The sequence below is a fragment of the Bemisia tabaci genome, chromosome 1 (genome assembly GCF_918797505.1).
Source record: "Bemisia tabaci chromosome 1, PGI_BMITA_v3".
NCBI classification, from domain to species: Eukaryota; Metazoa; Arthropoda; class Insecta; order Hemiptera; family Aleyrodidae; genus Bemisia; species Bemisia tabaci.
In genome coordinates this window covers 10,677,074-10,698,335 of record NC_092793.1, presented here as the reverse complement: position 1 = coordinate 10,698,335, position 21,262 = coordinate 10,677,074, and the positions used below count along the sequence as shown (strand labels likewise).

The window sequence follows — 21,262 nt, the reverse complement described above, 5'->3', positions numbered from 1 at the left end:
GGCCATAATGATCTATTGTTGCATATGAACACGTTAGCGTCATCCGTGCTCATACCCAGTGTTCAAAACTGTGCCACCGGGCATACCAGCTTCGAGTTCTTTAAAATTGAGAGAGTCAAAAACTTCACTGATGCACTCGTCATCTTGAAGTCGCTCTTCTCTGAATGACAACATGGCTTCCCCTCCAGGCTTTTCTAATCTGCCCCTTAGTTGATCTGCCATGGAGATGCCAACAATGAAATTTCCCTTGTTTAAGGTCTTTGGATCAACTGGTTCGTTAAAATCGGGGCGAGACTGAAGCGTTCATTTTGACCTCTCTCCTAAAAGACTTAAACATACCGAACAGTGCAGATAAAACTTTTTGCGAGTGTCGGAAGCAAATAATTGCCTGAAAATGTGCTTACTTGCTGGGATCACCTCAGTTCCAAAAATCACATTAATAAAGTCAACCAGAGCCTCAAGACCCACGTCGGTTAGTGCAAATCGTTTTACGAAATGAATTATCATAACCAAAATAGCAAACCTGGAAAGAGTGACTTTGGGAGTGATATTGGGAGTGACACTAGGAGTGACTGTTTCGGCTCGTGGAACCGAAAATAAATGCGTTTCTGCTACACCACCGTCGATCACTTGTCACTTTGTTGTTGTTTTTAGAAGAGTATCCCCAGAGAATTCTCCGAGGGCATTCCTAGAGGTTTCCTCTAGAAGAATTGAGGGCCAGATGAGAAAAGTGAGAAGAAAAGAGATCGAAAGTGAGCGTAGAGCAGAGGAAAGAGGATAGCTTAAAGCTGACGAGGGAAGAAAGTTGCGTAGGGAGGCTATGCAACCAGCAGTGCGTATGAATAGGAGAGAGGAAAGAGTTGTATAGGAAAACTAGGCAACCCGCAGTGAAGATACATAGGTAGAGTGAAAGACGGAGGAAAGAGAGAACCGTTAGATGCGAAAGAGAAGAGAGAGAGAAAAGAGAACGCAAGAATAGCACCAGTACACTGTTAATAACATCCTAAGCGAAATCGCTCTAAGGATGGCTCTGGCGGATTTCCACTTGAGCTGTTTAAACACTACACCAACTACTAAAAATCCCAAGCGAAATCGCTCGAAGGATGGCTCTGGCAGAATTCCGCTTGAGCTGCATGAACACTTACACTACCTGTTTCTTCTTTGGAGCGTTGAGAATTTGCGACTATACTGTTAATTGCGAGACGAAGGCAGCATGAGAGAATTTCTGAATCCTGGCTTGGAGATGGAATCACCTGAGCCTAGGGGCGCGCAACTTGAGCACTTTCCCCGGGGGGACTGAACTGAAGGAAAGAAAATTATTTAAAAAACTCACCCATGCGCTTGGGTTTTTTGAGGTACCCTTAATTTTTGCGTTGAACTGCAGATCTAAAGTCAAGAAACAGTAAGAATCTCAAATTAAATAATTTAAATAAATTATTTGGCCGCGACAGTGACATACCCATCAATATCATAATCCTGCCTCATTTTCGCTCGTTTCCTTTGGGCTTCTGCATTCTGGTCTATTTCGTCATCAGATGCTTCGTTAACATCGTCCGGAGGAAGTTCATCATCGTCATTTGGGTCACTGGGTGCTGGAGACTCTCCACCGGATGTTCCCTCATTATGGGCATCGGAATCCGAGTCTTCTACACTCTCAGAATCATCATATCAGCATCTGACTCATCACTTACATAGTTTTCAAAATGATCATAATTGGTATTGGAGTCAGAAGATGATGCTGCTTCATCCATATCAAGAAGTTACATGTGGGGAGGCAGGCGGCATATCTGATTCTGCAACCGTGCTTGCCTCTGCCGCCGAGGTTGCTTCTGCAATCTGCATGGTATGGTCTCCGTTGTGGACAACGTGGATGAGGCATTTCCGCATTTTCTGGTTAGTTCAGGTAACCTCCATGCAGCTTGTATAACTGTCAGGATTATTAGGATCTGTTCGAGAGCGCTTTGCCTGCCAGTTTGGCATTTTGAACAATATACATGAGTTCGCAGATTTTGAAATGTTACTCATATACACGTGGCATTTACGGCTCAAATTTTCACGATCCAGAGTTCACTGACGAAGAAACCTAACTTTTCCAAATTTCTCGTCGAATGTGAGAAGTGTCAGTCATTCTGGGGGTAACGAATCGCGGAAGTTTCTTCCCGCCAAACTCCCTGCTTGGCCAGTCATCGCCGCTATGGTAACAAAAAATAACAGAACAGGAACAAAACTTAGTAGAACAGTAACACAACGGAATTGAACAGTAACAAAATGCCATAAAGAAAAATAAATATAAGTCGAATTATAGTTGTTTTTGCACGCAGTTACATTTTCTCGGACAATAAACAATGAAAAGTCATTGTTTCTCAGAAATCTTAAACTTCAAGCTCTCTGATGTTCGCTTTTCGCACATGATCCAAGCTGGGTCGTATGGTCTTCATAGAGCTGTCCTATGGAATACAAGAGAGTTTTACTTGTTGACACCAACAAGGAATGGTTGGGGTGGGGGTGATTTTTTAACTAAACAGGTGTCCTCACAGAATTACGAGAAAAATGTACATTTAAAAAAAAGTTAGTAATTGACCTACAAGATGTTAAGGATGCTGAATGCAGGATTATGATATGATAAGAAATTTACGCATGGCTTAGGTAAAATAAACTGAGACGTTTTTACATAATTTTTGCTCTGTCTCAAAGACAATTAATCCTTCCTTTACCTTATGATCTTCTAGCATTATGATACTAAGACGTTCCTCATACTGAATCTTTTTCCTGTTAAGGTATTTCACTAAAAAGGCTCTAAAGGCCTCTCCTGATCGCTTGCCATTGAAGAAAATTATCTCAGCAATAACTAATTTGCTTAATTTGTCAAATTCAATCAGCGTTGACCCTTTTTTATAAATTAATACGAGACCTGCTCTTTATTTTTTAATAATGCTAAAGTTGTCCTCACGTCTCATGCAGTCGGCATGGCCTTTGTTGCGTTTATTTCTGCAGCGTCTTTTCTCAGCATTTGCTGAAATCTTGGATCGCCAACTTTCTTTGAAGCTATCTTGGGAGACCTTTAAATCACTAGACAATGTCTTATTTTAGATCCATCGTCAAATCGGAATAATGACAATTTTCTTTTAATAACTGGGAAAATGCCATGTTGACCTGTGTGTAGATTCGCTTCGGAAGGGGCTGTATTTTTACTTCTCCAGTGTTGGTGTTAAGTCCGCCTAAAGATTGCACTGCCTTCAACAACTTGGAATTTGTAGATTCCAGACGATCTCTCAAGCTTCTTATAGGCATTAATTTTTTCATCTCATCAACAGAACGTTAAAAGGTCTCTCCATTTACTCACAAGTATAAACGCCCATCTACGGCCAAACTCTTCAATTACGCCTGTATGGTGGATGTCCTCATTACACTTCTCAAGAATGACGGTGCACTGATTTTTATTTATTTGTTATTATTTCTTTACAATGTATGACTTAATAGCCCCTACAAGACTAATTATGGCGAGCCAAAAAAGTAATTTGTGGTATCGAGCCGACTCAAAGTGGAGCAGTCTCGGTTAATGTAAAATTTCTCCCCGTGCTACGCGATTTACTCAGCGGAGAGACCGACGGAGAAATCAAAGCACATAAATTTATTAAAAAAAAGTTTCCCCACACCCATTAGTCAAGTTTCTGGCATCTTTCACCGCTATAACTTTCAGCGCACGAAAAGCGAACTCAGTCATTTTTGGCGCTGAAAGCCTCCAACATTCCTGCGGAGTAATTTTTAATTCGAACGAATGAAGTTCCCCGGTTCGGAAAGTTGGTTGGGGTAAGCGTTAATGTTGTGGCGGGGTTGCCCGCTTTCCGTTATGTTTTTTCGGAGCCGGTGAGTCCATGAATTGCTGCAACGCGAGTCGAGTATTCTTCTACGCTAATGGCGAAATGCAAGGTGGTTGTATGTGATGAAAGTGTAAAGCGCACTCTATTAGCTGAATGCGCTTAAAAGAATAAATTGGAGATTAGCCAATGCGCTGTGATACTTAATTCATGTTATTTACTCACATAGTGGGTTGTATTACGATGCCGATGCCTTTCGGTTTCATAGAACCATCATCAAAGCACCATTTATAAGAAGAGATGTATCTCTCTTTAAACGCCTATTAAACCTGCCTGAAAATTCTTCTTTCTTGCTTCCTTAGTAGGTATCCTTCAAAGAGAAAATGTCTTTTCCGTTCGACACAGGGAACTAAAAATTGCACACTTTATGATCTGGAACATACAAGAAACATTCAATGGAAGAAATCCTACACTCTTGTAACATGAACACTTTATTCTAAGTATATATTACAGATATCTAAATGAAATGTGTCTGAGAAAATCTATCGGCTGCTAATTTTATTTGGTAACTTGAATAAAATGACCTATGACCTTATTTTTTCCAGGGAGGGATATGTCATTTATAAAAAATGACAGATGAGAGGGCAATCTAACACAAATGCAGGAAGCTTAAGTTACTGATGGGGGAATTGGGGCATAAAGCAGGAATCGTTGATGAAACATTTCTGGAAATACCAGAATGTCTGTGCTGATAATACAGTGAACATGATTGATCTTTCGGTGTGAGTTCAATCAGTTCTTGATCCAGAGAATTCTCATTAAGTTTGTGACAACACAATGTGCTCTCTCCCAATAGAAGCTGCCTACTGTTACTATGTCTGAAACTTGGTTTCAACTTACATCATCACAACTCAGCGTTGCTAAACCCTGTACTTATTATGGAACTTTTCTGTACCGAAAGAGAACTTAGAACAATTAAGTACGTCTCCGCCAAATATACTAGGTTTAAGATCACTTGAAATACAGTAGATTTGAAGAGTACTGCGCCGGTGACATTATCCTTAAAAATATTTTATTTTAATTTGATTAACGACATTTGATCTATTTCCTGGGTAGACATTTTTGCGAGAGATGTCAATTATTCGCTGTTCACTGCAAAAAGGAGACTCCCGAAGGTTTAATCTATTCCTTGATTGTCACTGCACACAAACTGCACAAACTTCACTAATCCAAAATGAGTAAAATCATCTCCATTCACTGCAGAATCACGGATCCCTCGCTTGTAATCAATATTCTTTAAGTTTATTGAAAAAACGTAACCCCCAAGGCAACACATTATATCAGTCACACGCACAGTGCGCCATTTTTGAGTCCTAGAAGCTTTCAGTCAGCCTAAGATGCTGAGCCTCTCAGCGGTGGAAACTGAAGTTTCCATTCTCTCCCTATTAAGGTACTCTACCAAAGAGCAGCGAAAAAACAGAACGACCACGTTGTGATATTGGCGTACCACCACGACGCCACCATCTTGGTTCATGCGCATCTATTTTTACGTGAAAACTTACTACTAAGAAGTGGACATAATTGTCCATTAATTAAGCACCTTACACAGGACTTAGAAATAATGATCCTATACATTTTTGGACTTACATGTACGGATGTCAGACAATGGACCTTACGTCAATGGACGTAAAATATTTGACTTCTGTGTGCCTACTTTAAAAAAATGGACGTACAATGCGTGAACCCTTCTTTCAGTTTTACCAATATGTTGAGCTGGGCTAAATCACTCTAGTTAATTTTATAAACATCCGACGTATCTTAATAATTTACAGGAGTTTCCATATTCGAAAGTGAGTTTTTAAACTTGAAGTTTGATCGAAAAGCAGGTTTGTATCCAAAATAGCTTAAAAGGATGTTCATAATCCACGACGCTACGATATTTGAAATTCTTAATTCGTCAGTTCTCAAATCTGATCGTGAATCTGCCAAACTAAAGTAATAATCCGAAAATGGAAATGTATTTCGCTGATACAGTCTCACAAAAAATTTGAACACCTTATTGAAATTGTCATCGTATCTTATTGAACTCGGGACAAGCGAGAATCGAAGGCTATTGATATTTTCCCATTTGAGGACATAGTAATGGATCGATTTTTCAGGTATTCGTTGCGATGTTGCTAATACCCTAATAATCGACCTTTTTTCATTGGTTCAAATGGCAGCCCAATCGATCCAATTTAATACTTAAAAATTTGGGTTAAGAGTAAGATCTGCATATGAAATTGCGCACGAGATCTTGAATATTATACGAAAATTACTGATAAGAATTCGTCGAAGGAGACAGGAATAATTAAGGGTAGGTATTTTTGCCATTAATATTTCAATCATGCGGTTTCGGCAAGGCGTGATAATATTTGAGTTTGCAAGGCAGTTAAATCCAATCAAAATTAGCATGAATAATTTCATGAATTATTCAGTTACTTATTTAACTCTAAATATTGCCTCCCTCCAAGAAACTTGTTCGTAATTTTGTCGGAGTTGGCAATTCATCCGCCCCTAAGAGGTGGTATGCCAGGTTTTAATGGATGTATTAGTCGCTTTTGCAAAGTACTTGGGTGCTCTGCGACTCCTAGCCGCCTCAGAATAATGATGTCAAAATTTTTGGTATCAAAATAGGCAGATTTTTTTCCCCAGAAAAATTGAATTAAGTGCTAACAAATTGAAACACAACAATGTAGATGCACGGTTCGGGAGGTTTGCCATTGAGATTGTGAAAAGCTTTCACCTAATTGTTTAACTTCAATGGCACGGTAGAAAGAGATAGCTACGTAGTAGAACAAATATTTAAATTCTGAAAAATGAAACAACAAAAAGAACATACATCTCCTAACGGTAACTAGTTTTCAGAAACAGCTAAAAGTTGACTTCAATGAGGTTAAGTTGGGTACATATCGAGGAATCTGAAGAGTGAATTTTTACGAAAGGCGATCAAACTTCAATAATTTTTTCCTCAAAAAGTTTCAGACGTATGGCGCAAAATTTTGCGTATTCTTCAAAACTACACACTTCTAATGATTGTTGCAGTAATTCTACGTTCAAAGGGCGGCCTAGCTCCTCCTCCTTTGCCTCCCCGATCCAGTTCTCTTGCCCGAATAGGTCGTAGAGGGCTCACTCTTGTTCTGACAGTTGCACTTGCTGTTCAGCAATCTCCTTTGGGAAAGTGCCAGGAGGGGAGGCAGGAGCGTCTGAATCTTCCTCCACCTCCATGTATCCTCGGACACGTTCGTTGCATTGGACTTGCACTTATATGGAACATCCCCTGTGGGGGTGCGTACTTTCGTGGCAACTTTTGACTTTGACTCGTATTTCATATCTGCCCATGCCTGAAAATGAGCAAATGATCTGATAGCAGTGGTTTTTCAGCGAGCTCTTCGGGGAAGTGCCAGGAGGGGAGGCGGGAGCAGCCGCATCTTCCTCCACCTCCATATCCTCGGACTTGTTTGCCTTTGACTTGCACCTGCCACTTGGTACGTTCCCTGTGGGGTGTTTATTTTTGTGGCAACTTTGGCCTTAAGCTCATACTTCATGTCTGCCCAAGCCTGAAAATGAGCAAATGATCCGAGTTCAGGGGACAGGAAATTAAAATATTGAAATGCTTGTGTACTTACACTCATTCAAGCAACCTCGAACATCCCACACCTTCTTGGGGTTTATGTTTTTCTTGATCTAACCCGCGCTCTCGAACATGCTTCTTGAAAATGTGGCAACATGAAAAAGAGTAATCGCCAAGAGTCATTACTCTTGGCGAAATTGGAAACTATATTTATTAACTATATGTATTTTTTTCTCATCAGCCTCTCAATTTTGAGGCTTATTAGTTTAATTACTTAACCCTCCACACCTTCGGATTTTTTTTAGAAACAGAGAAGTTCACGAGAGAAATCACTTTAATTTCAAAAACTTTTAAAAATTTTACGAATTTAACGATCTGACTGTACCAGCTTGTGGGAATTAGACATTTTATGGCTCTCAGATTCAAATACTTATAAGCTTAATACTTTCTTCTGAAATGAGAATACGCTTTGCAAAACTGAACATATTTTTCCTCACAGCGCTCGACTTAAACAGGATACAGCAATTTCAGTAAAATTTCAGAATTCAAATTGCAAAAGAATAAATGATTTAATAAGAAACACAAACAATAAATGAATCGAACATTAAAAAATGAGGTATTAATTTCATAATGCCTTTTCAAGCAGTTAATTAACGGGATTTCTAGACTGGCCGAAAGACAATTTAGACACGAAGGTTTCCCGTATAGTTTCTTCCATGGATTTTAAGCAGTTCACAACGTCTTTCAATACTTGAATTTCACAAGCAGTTAGAAGTGGTGCGCTTCCAGGATATTGCAGTGCAACTATTACTATAGCGTCTACACCTTTGAGTTCAAGGTATCGGTCGATTATCTCATATTTGGAATGCCTCCATTTTAGTCAATACTGGATCAATTTGAGGCATTTTCCCCATCGTGCTGCTTTAAGGTCATCAGCAGCAGGTGGTCACACAGGATTGCGCGAATGACCTGAGAATTCCCCTCTAAATCAAGGATTGCGCGAATGGGCGAGGGCTGATCAAGGATTGCGCGAAAGCGACGCCAGTTTGGCAATTGATGATAGTTATTTAGAAACACACACTTTTCCCTCACACGTCTCCAGGCTTAGGAATGGCCGTCGATCATGACTGATGATGAGCGACAATTTGAAAGTTCGAATTATTCTTGTGGGCGTGTATCGCGTACAGCCATTAAAAATATTAGGGCTTACGTAAAAAGCTCCATCGGCTATTAAGCGCCATAGTTACTCGCTAAAAAATCTAAATTCGTCGGACAAGTGAAAAAGATAATTTCTTCATTTACGAAACGACATGTATCATTCCTTTCAGTCAGAACTTCACTTCTGCCTGCTGTAAAGCGGCATTTAAAGCTGTCAGCTTTCAAGATTTTGAAGATTCTTTAAGTTTTTTTTTGCCTAAGGTCAGGAATAAGGGGCGAAATACCATTCATAATTCAAGGTAATAAAAATTAAATAGAAGAGTGGTCTCCGATGAAATGTTCAAGCTTTATAAACATTATTTAAGTTAACCCGCAGCATGCAAGCATTCCTTGCGTACAAGCAGTTCAAGTAACTACTTCAAGTTCAATACACGATTCACGGTCTGAGATTACGTTGTTTGCTGTGGAGTTCTTTCTCTCTGATGCCAGTTGTGCCGGAGTTATGCCTAAATAATGTTCAGCTACAGAGAAAAGCTTCGGATACATATTGCGGCTCTCTCTCAAAAATTGCAAAGTATCCTCCTCTCCATAGATTGTTGGATGAGCAGTTTAAGATAAAGTTTCTTTTGTCTAAGGTCAGGAATGAGGGGCGAAGTACCATTCATAATTCAAGGTGATAAAAATTAAATACTAGAGTGATCTTCGATGGAATGTTCAAGCGTTATGAAGACTATTTAAGTTAACCCGCAGCATGCAAACATTCCTTGCGTACAAGCAGTTCAAGTAACTACTTCAAGTTCAATACACGATTCACGGTCAGAGATTACGTTGTTTGCTGTGGAGTTCTTTCTCTCTGATGCCAGTTGTGCCGGAGTTATGCCTAAATAATGTTCAGCTACAGAGAAAAGCTTCGGATACATATTGCGGTTCTCTTTCAAAAATTGCAAAGTATCCTCCTCTCCATAGATTGTTGGATGAGTAAGCGTCAATAGTTGACCATTAGCGACATATCTTAATAATAATGCGTACATCTCAGCAGGGAGAATGTCCTTGGGATTCAAATTCCGAATTTCGCTTTCTTGTGGCAGAGTTGCGATTGCACGTGGAACGATCGACTTCTGCCTTTATGACATTTTTCAATCATGATTGAATGCTTGAATTACTTAATGCACTGGGTTGCTCTTTATCAATAGTTGACCATAAAGCAAACGCCTTCTTTTCTCCTTCATTTTCTTGTCATGAGGCCTCGATAGGAGACTCTTTTTGAGGATTCATTTGGAGGATCATTTTAGAGCATCGTAACATAAGTTTAAAACCGGTATGTAATATCATTCAAAAAATAATAACTTTACATACAACTTTATTTATCAACAATTAGAGGATCCCTCAAAGAAGTGAGATCCCCTCTACGGTTTTATTCGCGCACAATCGTGAAAAAGCATGAAGATACTGAAGATATCGCCGCCATTGGCTATTTTTTTTCTCAATTTACCAGGTCGAACGAAGTTGTTAAAAATGAGAATAGAAAAGAAAAGCAAATAATAAAAGGTTTTCCTCCTCAATACTTATTCTTAAGGAACTGCACCTTGTTCATAGTTTTCCCCATACTTCAATTAATCAAAACAATCGTCCCAAGGCCGATCCCTCTTTGACTAAACTAATTGCCGACTGGAGAGATCATCAAATCAGAAGTCTGTAGTCAGCGATTATTTTATTCCCCACTTCTTCCCTTTATTTCCGTGGCTCAACTCGTATTTGGCTACGTTTTAACGAGTGAGCATGCACATATTTGTTTCTCTATTCCGTGGAAACACAGCTCTAGGGTCGAATTTCTGTTATCAAACATGCAGGACTCAAACCTCACGGACGATGATGCGTTGTCCTATCTCGAATTTATTGCTATTTTACACGTAGAAATTCACTCGCGAACGTCGGCTGGATGACAAGACTGGTGTGAGGATTTCTGTCCGAAACACAGCAGCGCCAGGCAAATTAAATAAACTATGTCGGCAGACAATTAAATTAAGCTCGCACTCACCTCTCTGGATCAGTGGCGTGGCGTGAATTGCGATATATCGAATGTTATGCCATTTAAACCTACGGTAAAGAATCGATTATTAAGGTGTTCGCTGCGAACACCCTGTCTATCGATCCTTTTACATAGGTTTAAATGGCATAAGAATCGATATATCGCAAAGCACGCCACTCCACTGCTCTGGATGCAAAATAAGCCGTGAACACTGCCAAGCTCGTTCGAAATATGACAGAGCAGGTTTTTCCCCGCCGGTCATTGTATCTGACCCGTGTGTTTTTTGTTTGTGATTGAGTCTTTTGTAGAAGTTGATGCAGAAATATGTTCGTTTCCGCTTTCTCTGTTGAAATAAACGGACATTTAAGCTCCCTACAACGCTTTAGACTTTTCGACTCGGCAAAATTCTACCAGGATAATGCCCAGACAAACTTTCGTAGATTAGGCAAGGTAAAATCAGCGTAAGGTGAGATTTTATCGTGCATGATGGAACAAATTCTTGCGCTATTTCGTGAGCGGATCCAGGAAATTGGCAACATTGTTTTTTCTCCGTTGAAACCCATGGAAATGTATCGATTCTTGAAGCAGCCAGGTGCTTCGACAAGAATCGATTTATTTAACATAGGTTTAAGTGGAGAAAATCCTGTAATGCCAATTTGCTGGACCCCCCCCCCCCCCTGTAATATTTATATTGGGATTTCAGGTTGTGACGTCACGGCGAATTTGCAGCAGTTATCGTTTGGGGTTAAAAATGTATTCCCAACAGGCAAGGCTACATGCTGTTGGTAGGTTCTATTTAATGCACAGAAAAAAAAAAAAATAAAATAAAACAAAACCGGTCATAACCGGATTAAATAAAAGCAAGAAAAAGCAAGGCTAAAAAACAACAAAACACAAGTTTTGGGGTGGTGTCAACCCCCTCTTCGAGTAGGAACCGAAATAATGTAAAAAAAAATCATACATGGCAAAATACCTAGACCCCCGTTTCAGTCATAACCTCACTTTCTTCCTCTTCCGTTGGTTTAGTGCTTATGTTCCTAATCTGAAAACCTCACTTTCTGTCATCACGAAATGGGGGTCCAGGTGTTTTGATTTTTATTATTTTTATACATTTTTGTTTGCTGGTCGAGGCGGGGGTTGATTCCGCTACCAGGCGAAGCACGCCACGAAACTGTCAATTTTACATGGAAACAAACATAAAACAGTAAGAGGAGGACATGTCGTTCTGTCTGAAACTATTGTTTTCCTGTCTGTTGTCCACTTTTCTGATGAGTAAGAAGCTCCGGAGCACGCGTGGATCAAAGGTGGATTAAGGACTTTTCGAGATTCCGGAGCGACCGTCGTCGCATCCGCAAATGAAAGCTCCGCGCATAAATGGAATCCCAGTGTTGGGAGCAATCTTCGCAACATTGATTCCGCTCGTATGTGTGCTGCTTGGTGTTTGCTCGGATCGGGCCAGGAAATGAAACGCAAAACGATGGAACAATTCGCCGAGTGCAAACTCCGGTTGCCAGATCGATGGGAAGTCCGTATCAGCCGGCTGATTATTGAAAATGATGTTGGATAGCGTTGTCGATTTTTTTTCCAATCTCGATTTCGTCCTAAAAATCGATTGATCGCCGAAAAATCACAAACAAAATCGATTTTCGAGAAAATTGCCCAGAACATAAAACTCGATTTGCTGGAACAGTATGGTGCTGTTCGTTCTTCATAAATTCTCGCTTCACTGAGAGTTTGTTCCATTGTTCCTTGCATTGGAATAATTTCGATTTATGAGTAAAAAACCGATTCACCGACAAAATTGCGTGCAACAAATCTATTCAATTTAATCGATCATTTGTGCCTAAAATCGATTTCTTATAAAAATCGAAAAAAACTAGCAACACTATTGATGGACAAAGCAATAAAGAAAGAAGACAGAACGGGCGCAAAGAAGGAATCCTATTAGTGAAAGCGGGAGGTGGCAATGGACAAATAAGGTCTACTAGGCGTGTTCTAGGTTTTTTGCTAGTCATTAGACCCGACAGTAGAATGTTCTGCTGCGTTTTAGAGGTAGCTGCATAAAAAGTGTCAAACGCTTTCTTCTGACGAGGCAGAGGTACTTTTGAAGAACACTCCTTCTTGCAACATGTTGTTACTTGCTTAAAATCTAAAGCTTCGATCTTTTTCCCCCTGATAGAGATACATTTCTCCTCCGAATATTTTTTAATCTGGTTTGCGCGCCTGATCCCCGAGGACTGCCTTTTAGCGGCTCTGGTGCTTGCACTAGAGCTGCTATTCCGGACGGTCCCAGCTGGGGAGTATCAACGGACCACGTTACATTGGAGAGACCGCGTGTTGGTTGATGGGAATCGGCGCCATTTTCTGCTGTTTAGGGGGGACTGATTTTATTTTAATTGATATCTTTTTCCTGTGAGTGAATGCTATGTTGTGTAGTGTATTTTTGGAATCATGGTGATACTGTCAATAATTCAAAACGGGTCTGTGCTTTAATCTCGCACTGGAAAAAATGTACTTTACGTTTAAAATTTGAAAATTCAAATCTATAAGTTTTCGCGCTTTTTTCGAAGAATGCCGTGGTTGGAGCTTCCTAGTCATACTACTCGACATCAGCTGATAGCAAACAAAGGTTACCAAGGAAACCGTAAACGCGTAACAACTACCTACCGTCGCCAGAGCCGCTTTCCGAAGCGAATGCGTTGGAGCTTCCTGCTTGTTTTTACTTGCTTTCTTACCCATGTTGAGAATATGCACGTTCACTGAAAAACAAAGGTACAGACTTCAGGCAAGTTTCACCGATTACTGAAGCTGTTTGGTTTTTCACCGATGCATTTTCCAGCCGTGTACCTTTTCTGTTTTATCAGATTCAGTCATCAGTGATAGCGGCCGGTGCGCGGGCAGCTATCGCCAGTGCGTTCGAATCTCCCGCCGCGGAGAACAGCGAATTCTCACATCCGCTGTCTTTAGAAATAACGTCGTTTTCAGTTCATATCTCGCCGAAAAATTGCGCTAGATGTCTGAAATTTTGCTCACGCATTTTTGAGGGTTCCAGAATCCGGAAAAAGCGATTGCCCTAAAAATGGAGGATGTCAGCGACCGCTATTATTTCATATATGTCCTCAGGTAAGGGCTAAGTTTTGCATCGATGAGTTCTGATGGTTTTTATCCCTATTTTGAAAGTTCTGTTCATCTTGTAGGAGCTGAGGCTATCATTGCTCAGTATCAATGATGTAGTCATGGTATTTTATTACATTCTCGTCTATACTGGCAGAATGCTTTTCTGAGCTCCGTATCACCATTGTCAATATTCATTTCATTTATTGAACCATTACTGATCGATGTACTCTATACCCTTTCAGCTGAAGTAAAATCGTAGCCAAAACACATTAGTGTGTTAAGTACTTTTAATGCCAAATTTGGCTGTCTAAGGTACATGGAACATGGTAATTGTTTAAAAAATCAAGCTACAAGCCAAACAAAACGTTTGCTTTTTTTCTTGTAAGTTTTATATTATTTTTCATCTACATGTATTTGAAATATTACTTGTTTAATTTTTTTTGGCTTGGAGATCGATTTTTTGATCAATTACAACGTTCGTAGTACCTTAAGTCTCTTGGGATATTCTTAACATTCAGCTTTCGTTATGTTAAATATATTTTGAACTTATGAATACCGCACCATTCGCAATCGAACGCTGTCCGTGGTGCATGCACGAGAAACTGAAGGCGTTTTGCCTTTCTTAAACACTCACTGAGACAAATCAGAGCCCAGTGTGTCGTTTCGTCTTTCAAACAGTATCCATCCTAAAAACCTGTTCTACGGCGATTCTCTCAGGTTAAGAGCATCAGTACAGGAAATGCAATTATTGAGAATTGCGAGTTCAGCGGTGAAATTTGGCAGGTCCCGCACGGCCACGTCCTTTTGCGGGCGGAGATTATCGGCACCTGTTGAAAAAGTGCTTATACATTGAAACAGAATGGGGTGAGATTATCCCCGCTATTCGTTGGGCTAAGTGGGAGGGTTGGAAACTTGAGGAAATGATTTGCCCCCATCCCCGAGGTGAACGAGTGAAAAGGGAGATTAGGCCGAATATTTGAAACCTAAGGCCGCGTTGAATTACTTACAGTCTCGATTTCGTTTATAAACTCAAATGAAATGAAAGGAATTCCGTCGGAATCACATCAATAAACTCGGAACTCTTAAATATGTATGTCTTTAATTAACATTATAAAATTCTAAATGACAATACTGAAATGGGCTCACAGGTCTGTAATAAGGCGGAAACCCAGCTTCTTTGAGGCTCCAACGAAGAATAAAGAGCGAAAATATGGCGAGGTTTACCGACTGTGCTCTAAGACGTTGAGTCTCTAAACGCTCTTAAATATTAGTACAGTAAATCAATTATTATGTATAGAACAAACACGAAGAAAGAACGCAGAAAATTCTTCTAACAAGAGAAATGAATGAGACACTTATTAATAAATTTTGTAACTTTCAATGCGAAATTGCAATCTTTTTTTATAATTATTCTAGGTATTTTATTATTATCTCACTTATTTTTAAAACGCTTTCCAGAAAGAACCATTGAAAGCCTGAACACACGAATTAAAGCCATGCATGGTTATTTTAATTAAAGTCCTCTCACAATGTTTTAATTCATTTAACACCGTAATAACTCTTTCTTGAAATTTGAAATTATTTTTGGTATCTGTGTGAGTGTCCACATTAACAGCGGGTTTTTGACGTAACGCAGAAAAAGGAAGAAACTTATACTTTTTTCTATCGCTGGAAAAACCTAGTGAGTATTGTCGTGCTGAGTAGCTCGAAGATACTTTTTTTATTTTTAATGGCGCGATTGGTCGCCTCAGTGCTAATTCTCGTACAGTTTAGTAATTCCACTTTGACGGGAGGACCCTCGAACCGACAATAAATTGCTGGCAGGAACTCCCGAAGTTCTAACATCGGTAGGTAATTTACATTTAAATAAGGACTCGTAGAAATGTGCACTCATGGGAACCTGAAGAGTCCTTCAAGTGCGCGTGGAAAAAAAAATTGCATTATCCATTCAGGGAGAGCGGAAAAGATGTGGTGGAGCTGACGACGGCGCGTTGGATTAGCGTCCTCAGATCTACAACTTTATTTTCACACCTTTGAACCTTTTAAATATGAACGGGATAGACAGGAGAGACTCAACTCCAAGGTCTCAGCGCTCGGCTGTAAATCCACCCCATCGACGAGAAGGAAATATATTCTCTTCGAAAATTCCTAAAATCAAAATTCGGGAAGATAGTTCCTACGGATTCCTTCACTAAAATCTTTACAACGTTACACGTTTAGCTGTTTGCTTGTGTGTAAACAATTCCTTCAATAAAATTATTGCAACGTTTAGCCGTTCGTTGGTGTGTAAAAGAGATGGATTCATTCCGTGAAAAAACCAAAGGTTGCATAAAGTAATTAAAGCTCCAGATTTCCTAGATTGGACTGACGGTGAGCTCAAGAGATCCGCTCTTTCGCCACGCGACCTTTGATCTCATCGCCGGACCTGAACATGCGAAATTTGTGTAGCAATATACGGAACGGAACACACTCGCACACGTTTCCTGGTGATCCAATGGTTCTCTCAAGATTTCATGCACCAAACCTCTCGAGATTTGAGGAATTGATAGTCTCTCTCCGATCTTGCCGAATAAACGTGTCGACTTTTTTCTTCTTTTTTTCACTTCAAATATCCCACGAGGTATAATCTTGCGCTTTACCGTCCCGAATCAAGCCAGTCCCAGATAACCGTTGTTTGAGACCATCAAACTTGGGTCACCTGCCCGGGAATCGAACCCGAGACCTCCTGATGATAGAGCAAGCGCTATAACGCACTACGTTTGAGCTACTTGATCGGTCAAGTTGTCATCAACCACACATCAATGCCTGCCAAATGATAGTGGTTCATCGTGCCCTTCCGTTCTTCTCTCTAAAACAAAGATATATAAAATCCTACAACGTGTTGACCCTTGAGTTAAAGAAAGAAGCCTCATCCCAATTAATTACCATGAGGTCACAGGGAGTATCAATGGTACAAGAGTCAAAATCAAGGAATACGCCCAGAAAAAACAGCAACGTGCAAAATACGAGTTAGTAAAAGGAAATAAATCAAAAAGATTTTGTGGTTCCATCGCGTTTGGGAAAAATTATAGGTGCAAAATATAATGAAATCCAATCATAAAATCTATGATAAGATTAAAATTATAATTTGCATTTTGTTTTACATGTAATGAATATCATTCATGCAAATGGCTGAATTCATGTATTCAGCCACCTTGTCCTATGTAATAAAGTCCTAAATCTGAAGAAGAGTGCACGATGGAAGAAAAGCACGGAGGTGATGAACATATTTTATAGAATTATCTTTTGTTTTCCAAACTCTATAAACGAAGGTGGAATTTCCCCTCCCGCTCTCTCCGAAAGAAAATTCTAGCTTAGAATATCATCGTGCTAGAAACTTAATCCTGGAAGTTTTGGTGTTAGATGTCTCTTTCTTTCAAACGCATGACATTCTTGAACATCTATTTAGTTCCAATTTTCACACGAACAGTTTCAGTCGCTGCAGTGAAATTTTGCAACGTTCTGTACGTCGGATAAAACACTGTGACAAGCAAAGAATCTTGAACGGTTCCTTTCCACCTCAAAGACCATAGCTTAAGTTTATCCCTACTAATCATATATCAAAAGCATGCTACTTACTGTTTCGATCATTGGTCGGGATATATTCTTCGCATCTTTTTTATCACTGATAACAGAATAGAAGTTGATTCCGTCGTGCTACACCGACCCAACGCTGGATGGCATGTACACTTCTAGCGGTAGTGCTGAACTAAGTGATTTAAGCGTGCTCTTGTTAACAAAATGAATACATTAATAGCCTTGTGACGCTGAATGTCTTAAAATATATTAACTAACTAACTGACTATTTCCTCCTGAAATGCCCTTATTGCACTGGGCGAACGAGACCTTATGATAGATGCAGAGCGGTGCGGCGCAATGTGCCCGTGGCGCACACAATGTTTCTGGCATGAGAAATCAAAACGCCTTCAATTTCAATCCATGCAACACGGACATCCCAAGAACACGAATAGTTGCATCATGTGTTTACGACCAATACTTTCTCGCGCCGCGCATGTCGTTTTCGTGCGCTATGGTTCTCGGTCTCGCTAGCATTGGTCAACTGAGGTCTGAGGGTGAGGGTTTTTTTTGAGTGATGACTGATTTATCTACATCGCTCTGTTTTAGGTTTTTATTTTCGGATGTTCCATTAACTCATGGACATGTTTTCAAACCTAAAAACGGACAAGAATGCTCAACTAAAATGAATTTTTTCTTCATTAACATGACGAAAAAATAGAAATGAAAGTCCCTCTGTGAATTCTGTGATATTCTTGAAAATCAATGAAGAGTTTGCACACGAAAATTGTATTGCTTCATCTGAAAGTGCTTAGTTAGCTGATTGCGCAGTATTTGTCATAATTTTTCTTGACATGGGAAAGATAGAAATTGATTTAAAAGTGGAAAAATGTTCGGGCTTATGACGTCATCTGGCGGCATTTTCCATATAAACACATGTGTGCAGATTAGGTTATTCTGTCATATCTCCTCCAATAATTGTTCAATTTAGAAAGCAAGAATATCCTCGTACTCAGTTTTCCCAGTGGTGTTCATGATCGCTAAGTTCAGCAGCCATTCAAATCCAGAACGACACCTAAGTTAACATTTCTAGAGAGCGAAAACACGAACGTGTTAAAGGAAAGGGACCTACGTTACTGAAACGTTACAAGGGGTGGAGGGGGATCAAAAACGCCGAAACATCCGCATCAGTAATTTTAGGGTGTCTACAAGTTCGGAATTTCTAGACAGTCCGGAAATCGTGCTGACCTTTTAAGGACGGTCCGGAAGCACTGAAAAAGTTCGTATATTCCGCAAGAAGGTCCGTAATTGTTTTTAATTTGTTGTCATTTTGTCGCAATTTGAGCGAGAAATTCAAATTTGTGAAATTTTTCGGATTTCGTTAATGGGAGGTACTGAACAAGTACTGAATTTTCACTGTTGAGGGGGTACTGAAAACCTTTGGAATGTACTGAAAAAGTACTGTTTTTTGGCCAGCCTCTTTCAGTAGATACCCTGGTAATTCAGGGACGGCCCAGGGAGGTAATTTCTGAATTGGACGTCTCAATTTTTGCGTGTACAATTTGACAACCTTGGATCCTGTTCGACGCGCTCGGGGCGGAGTAATGAGTCAACCACGAATTAGTGCTTTTACTCTCCCCGCGCCACCCTCCAGAGCACCCTGCCACGTTCCTCTCAATCGAAATCAGAACCCGGGATTATTTGCTCTCGCATCTTGCGGGGTTTGACGGCCGTGCGGGAGGGGGGGGGGCGGCGGCTTAGGCCCTTCTCCACGGCTAATGGGCGGTGACTCGTCAAAAATAACGCAAATGGAAAATTACGACGGCCCCTTCTCGTAATATGTCGGATGTATTTTGTTACAGCTGGATATTTGGGTCAATGTATTGATACAGTCTGAATTTAGGCAGCCGTACAGGTTTCTGCTCATTAAGCCACGACTCGCAGCATCAGTGGCGTGGCGTGAGTTGCGATATATCGATTGTTATGCCATTTAAACCTATGAAAAAAGATCGATTATCAGGGTGTTCGCAGCGAACACCCTAGTAATCGATTCTTTACTATGGTTTCAAATGGCGAGACATCGATAATCGATTATTCACGCCACGCCACTGCGCAGCATCACGTCATGTAAATCGAAAAGTTTACACCTCCGATTGCAACATTTATCCCCGTTCTTGGTTTTTTTCTTAGAGCTACACGGAGTAAGAGAGAGGATTTGTGATCATGATTAATCTTACGCAGAATCGCAAGAATTTTATAGTGTGTTGCTGGTCCTGCCTAAATATATAACACAGAAAAAGATGCTCAAATACTCGAACGTTAAATACTCGGTGATCTAATCGATCGAACTATTCGCCTCGTTAAAGTGAAATATCGGTTACAGAATCGAACATTTGATTGTTGTATATTTGTATTACTTGAATTTTACTTAAAAAAAAAAAACAGAAAAATGATGACTTTCTTAAAGAAATTGTAAAAATCACGAAAATCCCACAAATTAATCCATTCTCAATGGGAAAATCCACGAACATCACTGCAAGACATTCCGATGAGCAACTCCTCCTCAGTCGATAATAATACACGGAAAAAAAATCAAAATTTTGCATAGTAAAGCGTTGGTTTCCCTTTGCAACCCATTAAATCTAATACTGTATGTCACATGTACGAAATATATACCACTCGTCATTCTGAAAACTAAGCAAAATTAAAATTGTTTGACACACTTTAACGCTTTACTATACTAGAGAAATGAAACATAGTTATGAAGCCACAGAGAAGTAATTTTCGGTCAAGAACGAACTTATTGAGACACTGAAAATTGCAAGAAGTTGCTAACAGTCTCATTCCACATCCATCTAGATGAACCCCATCCTTGCTCATATTCTGTGAAGCCTCAATGATCTTCAGCGCATTTCTTCTGGCTAGTGAGGAATTCCAGTTATTGGTTTCATGGATTGCCTCAGCTAAGACAGGTTTTTTGGGGATGGGAGGCAATGCTATTTCCTTAAAAAAGGATGGGAATCCTCTCCTTAAAAAATGGTGATGTCACAGCATTCATTGACAGATTATGATACTGCGCGTGGTCGAATAGGCCGTTCTTAAGGAAATCATTCGTTCCTAAAAGAATGACCAGATTCGATGATGGCAAAAATCAATTCTCTCTCTTGGAGCAGAAATCGCTGGATCGGTCATTGTATGATTGGCAAATGTCTCTTTAAAGAACCGTGTTCTTTGCTTGCGTCTTACGATGCTTTCACCTAACAATACAACTTTGTCCTGTAACATCGGCAAACTTTAGGGTACACCTAAAATGGAGATAACTCGGTTGATTACGGATAGATATAAGTACTCTTTTATTAATGCTTTCTGCTTTACAAAATGGGTAAGATAGACATAACAGGTGAAATACCAGCATAACCGTATTTTTTCATGACTAACAATATTACATACTTTAATAAAAGCCACTCTTTTCATGAAATCTTTTCTACTTCTCAATGGAAAAGTCAAATAAATTCTATACAATTTGTTAAAACATGCCCCAAACAATCCCAAAAAGGGGAATAATAAAATAAGAATTCCATGTGTCTCTTTTCTCTAGGCCAAAAGTGGTCTCGTTTAAATGATGATGGAGCCTGTGGTGAGGATGAGTTTATTTAGAACGGGAACTGGGCGTACGAGGGTGCTCCCCACTGAAGATACCTGATCATCCGACTCTGTAACGGAGCCAGACACTATCTTTCCACAACTGCAAAGATACCAGAGGAGTGTCTCTTGCCTCTGGAGTACCCAGTACCCGCCTTTATTCTAGGTTACTCCGGGAGGCTGTAAACTGCCATCCATTTCCTGGAAACATGGACAACTGCCCCCCGTATAAATTTGAAAACTGCCACCCGACTTGACAACTGCCCCCCCGTGTAAATTTGACAACTGCCACCGGTAGTGACAACTGCCACCCGTTGAAATTTGAACAAG

General features: G+C 40.0%; 1 protein-coding gene and 1 long non-coding RNA gene across 2 annotated transcripts in view; one reads left to right on the top strand and one right to left on the bottom strand.

Moving 5' to 3' along the window:
• Window positions 1-21,262, bottom strand: part of LOC140223852 (uncharacterized) — a 378,065-nt gene that overhangs the window by 87,469 nt on the left and 269,334 nt on the right. The gene's annotated exons all lie outside the window — the stretch shown is intronic.
• The window catches only part of LOC109040242 (uncharacterized), a 326,654-nt gene that overhangs the window by 73,718 nt on the left and 231,674 nt on the right, over window positions 1-21,262 (top strand). The window lies entirely within an intron of this gene.